Genomic DNA, 6,000 nt, shown 5'->3' on the forward strand with positions numbered 1-6,000 from the left:
CACTGCACAAATGTTGAATGAAGTACAGTCTATGGATGTGGCTTCTCTGCAGAAAGGAAAAAACATGTCTATGCTAGCTTAAATCTGTCTGACTTGGATAATAATGCAATGAGGCCTCTGCAATACAAGCTGGAGTGTTGCTTAGCTGTCCAATTCCATATCCAACATACAAATTACACAGATGTTCTGCTGCTAACACAAAACTACCATAGGTCTGCTCCTTATGCTGAAATCCCACCTTCCAGCTGCAGTTTGGATAACACCTCAGAAAGAGTGGGAATGAAGAGGAACAGCAGGGACCCAGCAGCCTGTCGAGGGCAGTGCTCAGACAAGCTGTCAGTAAATTTGATGTGAGTTTTAATGAATGCAACATGTTGTCAGCTGTCCTAAAGCACTGTCAGGTCTATGCTGTAACAGACCAATGTCAGTACTGTTTTGTTAATACACTTGCATCAACACACCTGCACCAGTGAGAACTCTAGAGCTAATGGCTCTACCTGGCAAAACTATGTGTCATTGTGTGAAGTAAGACAAACTGAAGTACACAAGGTCTTCTGCTATAAAAAGTGATTTTGCAGAGCCACTGTATTTGTTGCTCATAGAGTACTGCTAGTAACATTTTCTAGAGCAAGACCACCCAGCCATAAATCCTTTAAAGGGTGCATTTTATTGAATGCTTATGATTGCTTCAACACTTGCATAACCTAAGTCGTGCTTATGCAGCACTGCCATACTCTGAATATTGTTTGATAGGGCAGGAGAAAAGAATGTAAGAATAAAGGGAAAGGGAAGGAGGTGAGTTTTACCTCAGTCTTCAAAGAATAAACCAGAAAGTCTCAATTTTCCTCACTATTTCAGATTCCTAACTGATGGATTTAATTAGTGTGTAATTTTGTGTAAGTTATGTTTTGGATGCAGACACCATAAGCATGTGAAACCTGTGAAAATGTGTATGTATCATCTTAAATGAAAGGTGTCATGTGAAAGATACATTGCTTTGGCTGTCAGCACATTCATATGTAATTAATGCCAAGGATGAAGGAACAGGCTTTTGCCCTTTCTTTTTATCTGCCTAAACTGGGATCCATTAAAGTTCCTAACTTTCAGTTATGTCAGACACCCTGTTGCTTGAAATCAACATCTCATCTCACCTCAACCACCTTTCATTAGAAGATATCCCTCACAAGAGAAGTCAATCCCACAGCAGAACAGCTTAGTTGCAACAGGTGATTGTCACAGGCATTTATTCTGCCCAATGAATCAAACTCCTTCTTACAGCCATTGACAAGACAAAGATAAAAATCTCTTTTTCAAATACCGTTATAAGTCACTATTAATTTTTGTTAATATTTGGAGAAGTTGTCTCATGTTCCTCCTTGGTCACAGCATCCAGCAGTTTCCAAAATGTCAAACATCCAGTGGAACTACAAAAGTGTCCCAGATTTCTAAGTAAAACTCTGACCCAACATTTGGACTGACTGGACAATCAGGACTGACTAAAGGTGATTTGGGAGAATAAAAATGTCCATGGCTTCAGTAAAAAGCAAACAAAAATCTGTTCAGCACCTAGAAACAGAGTTAATGCTATTTTGGAAGCTAGTCTAGTGACCTGTTCCATTGGAGGTGTTGCTGCATGGAGTCCTCAGCCACTCCTCTGAAAATCATTCCTCCCCTTAATTTACAGGAGGATAACACACTTGGAATTTGACCGTGCAGTCTGGCCATTGGATACTGAAAATTCCTGTTCCTATTTTTAAGATACAACCTCCTTTTTTCCAGCTCCAGGAGTTTCTATCAGCTGTGATGGTGGAGGTTAATCAACTCCTGCTACAACATCTGGGTACATCATTGTTCCACTTCCAAGAAAGATGTAGCAAACATGCTTCTCTGCAAAGGATGTCTTACCCTCCCATCCACACTCCTTTTCCATGAGATCATCTTCATTAGAACATCAAAAGAAAATTCAGTTGCATAATTTCTTGTTGAACACAACAGCTCCTCATTTAGGAGTAAGCACAAAGGCTAAGCCCTAGTGAGACAAACAAGTTTTAAATACATGCAGTCCCTTTAGATGTCTCAGAAAATTAAGTGAGTAAGCAATGATCACATTAGCCAAGTCCTTATGCTCCTTTCCTACTTTCTGATCTGCATCTCATGCAAAAGAAATGCTCTCTGATGCTTTCCAGAGCTGCTTACCTGTGGTCTACCCTGAAGATATTTTTTTGCTACAGTGCATCATGGCTTGATTGACCTTCCAGTATGATGCCGATAAAAATAAGTTTATAAACAAGGGAGAAAAAGGTGTGAACTATTTGAGACACTTACTAATTAGTTTTTTCCTGAATTCTGGGATTTCCTAAACTGTGAGAAGCAAGATACTTTTGTGATTTTTTTACCTGTTCATCGGATCGTCAGTACCCTGATACTGAAATTATTAAACTGAATCCATAATGGAGGGGGTTTTGGTCAGACTGCTAACATCTGTGTATTTAATTGCTCTAGCCCATTAGTCTCATTGAGATAGTTGTTAATACAACACATGCTTTGGAATCAGGGAAGGAGGCATATTCTTTGGCATCTTTCCTAGAAGAGAGTTTGGCATCCACCCTTCCCAAAGGAAATAAAATTATGTCTTCTTCTTCTTCTTCTTCTTAAAGAAGCTTATTAGTCCATATTAAAAATAAAAGTGAAAATAAAACAGTACTTTAGGGCATACAGAATTGAAAGAAGTAATTTAAGGCAGGTTTAGAGTATATTGGAAATTAAGATCTGTGGTGTCTCTGGTTGGTCACACAAAATCCATTGTCATCACTGTAGACCATTTAGTTCAGTATAGTGTTATTTATTCCCAACAAATATGTTTATCTTCTTCCATGAAACAAACGCTTGAGTTATCACATGAAGATAGTCCATTCTAGTTGCATATTACTCAGTTTGGAAGAATGTCTTGTGTTTTTTGCCCTTCAAACTCGTGTCGATGGCAAAAATAATTATTCTGGATAGAATCCAATTATTTAAAAGGTTTAATTCCATCTCCTTGACCTATTTTAGTAAAACAAGACTCACTTCTGTCTGCAGCTTTGTGTCCCAAGGCACAGTGCCTAATAAAGAATTGAATAGTTTTTGCCATCTAGCTGCAACATTATAAGCAATGTAACTGTTGCTTTCCACCCTTATCCTTGATTCTCCACAGAACTCTTGATGTAAGAAACCACTTTGCTGATGGAGGAAAGGACAGTCAGATCATCTGAGAAAGCTTAAGAGTTACAGCTCTGAGGGAGTCACACAGTGCAAGAGCAACTGGGCTAAGTCAGAGCAAAGAGCCATTGCCCAGTGGGCCATAGCAGGCCCTGAGGGAAGAGGGTGTGTTTTAAGAGGGAGTTTACATTATGATGCTTTGTCAAAGTGTTAGCCCAGTTCCCAGTCATTTGAGGCTGAGAATCTTCCTAAGCTGGACATAACCCTCCTTGGACTTTGCTGCCCCAGGCTGATACACTCACGCTTTGTAGCTCAGTAGCCCTTTAGCACCCACAGCATCCTTCAGCCAAAAATGTCTCTTCAAGCCATTCATGCTTCTGCCATGCTTCCCCCAGTTCATCTCTTTCCAGCCTAACAAATCTCAGTCTGTACAGCCATTCCTTGAAGAAAGGATGACTCCATCCCTGTGGTCATCTTTCCAAGCTTTCTCTTAATCTTTTACAATTAGGGACAATGTTCCTCTAATTCTTAATCACAAGTTGTCTACATACATCTTTTTAAAAAGTGCTTTAGGATCTTTGCATTTCTATTTGAGCAGTTTCTTCAAAGTGCTGTTTTCATCTCACACTGTGACTAGAGTATGTAAACACATCAATCCAGGCTCTGAAGCAGGAAAGCTTTCCTTTTGCTTTTTGCCCACCTAACAGGGGGTAAGTAATCCCCTTGCAGAGAGGTGTATGTCAAGCCTATGAGGGTCTGTTTGGTGAAGGGCAGCACTCATCCTGCAGCCTGGCTGTGTGATGCACCCCTTACAGAGGATGTGGGGCCACACTACTAGCCAAAAGTACACTGCCTGGGTGTAATCCACCCCCTCGTTTGTGGCCCTTTCCTACCATCTACATGGAATTAGGCTGATGTATTCACATTGAGAATCGCATGACAACACAATGTTCCTCATTATGAGATTTAAGAACCATTTAAGAAACTGGGCTGTGTGAGATCCTGAAGAACAGTAACTGTCATGAGGCTTGATGGCATTTTTTTCTGTGTTCAAGAAAATAAACTTCTGGGCTATATGGTAAAAATGTTAATTTTATAATATCTCCCACTTGGCTCTGGCTGGCTGTAAAGTACCAGCACTATCACAAAGGGGCTTTTGCTGAGAAAGACATTTCTGCACTACACCTCTTTAGGGTCATCTTGTTTTATGAGCAGCAAACTGAAGCATTATTGACTGCATCACTTTGGACTGACAGTGTTGACCTTCAGCAAAGAGAAACTCAGCTTCATACTTTTAAAAATTTTACTCTTAATTTGTATAAGGTCAATAGAGAATCAGAAACCTTATATATGACCGCAAGGAACTTTTTTTTTTTAAAAAAATTAACCTTTGTACATATGTGAAAAACCCAGAAATTTTGTAATCTCTGCAAACAGCAGATGATAATCCTTATGAGATTACCTGGTGTCCCAGGTGCAGTACACTCTGAAAAAAACAACATGGTGTCCCTCAGCCACCTTCTTAATTTTCTGGGCATCATTTCTTCACCTAACTACACAGGCCATGGTGCAGTGCACTGTTGGCATTCACTCGCTGGCCCAGACATGGGTGAAGAAAGGATGTGTACAGTGTGTGGAGTTTTGAAGTGCTTTATAAACAGAGGGTGGCATCTTAACAGAAATAGATGGAGGTGCCACTGAACAGACAGGATAATATATGTGTAAGGGATAGAAGCAATCTCACACTCTTATCCCTAAGAAGAAACATTATGGAAGTCCATCTTGACAATGTTTGATCACAGGATCTATACAGAACTGGGAACAGCACCTCCATAACACCTGCCATGGCAGTCTATAAGCAGTGTTTGGAGTGATAATGCAGCAAATGAATGAAGACCATATGAAGCAATGCATACCTGACTTCTTTTGTGAACAGGGGTTGTCCTGTCGGAACTTTGGGCTCTGCTGCGAGACATGACTCACAGCAGGACAAATGACCGAGTTTTTAAGGTTTTTAAATCCTTTTTGGTAGATTCTTACTCCAAAGGAAATGTCTTCTCTTAAGAGAGCTATTTTTGGCAGAAGAAACAGCTGTGTTGTGGTGTCATGCCTGGCTAGAGTAAGGCTATGGCAGAATTAGTATTTTTAATTCTAGGTTTTATTTGTATCCTCTGAAAAGGCACTCCTTTACACAAGAAAAACAGTTTTATTAATTGCTGATCCTAGTCTTAAAGCAAAAAACAGCACTCAGAGATGCTGATCAGGGCATAAAAATCCTTAATGATGTATAACATTCAGCCTGTGAAAAATCAGCTAACATTATGGCATTGTACTGCATTATAACTCCATACTGAAATGTTCCATTAACCACTGAGTCCAGATGCTGTACTGGTTTGCTAACTGTATTTAATCTCTTTGTATTATCCTTGGTGTGCCCTAGAAATTAGTTTGCCTTTGCTTGATGTCTAGTACAAATTTACAGAGAGGGGTGATGTAATTTGTGAAGGATTCCTACTGCATTTTCTGCTCAGATTATGTAATTTTAATGGCACCTTTCTGGTATAAATTGTCCAAACTTGTATTTGTTGAATCTAGGTTTGTTAGCTGAGCTTTGTGCCCTCGCTGCAAACATCACAGGCTGTAATAAAAGTGTTTGAAAGCTTAAATAAAGGCAAAAAGTTAGAAATAGGAGCAGAACAATGCCAGCACACACAGGATCAGTACGTGAAAGCACCATGGACCTGCAAAGATCTTCCTATCTTGTACTCTCAGTAGGAAAGTCTGACCACTTTTTGTTTCAAT

This window comes from Apus apus, chromosome Z, assembly GCF_020740795.1.
Source record: "Apus apus isolate bApuApu2 chromosome Z, bApuApu2.pri.cur, whole genome shotgun sequence".
Classification (NCBI taxonomy): Eukaryota; Metazoa; Chordata; class Aves; order Apodiformes; family Apodidae; genus Apus; species Apus apus.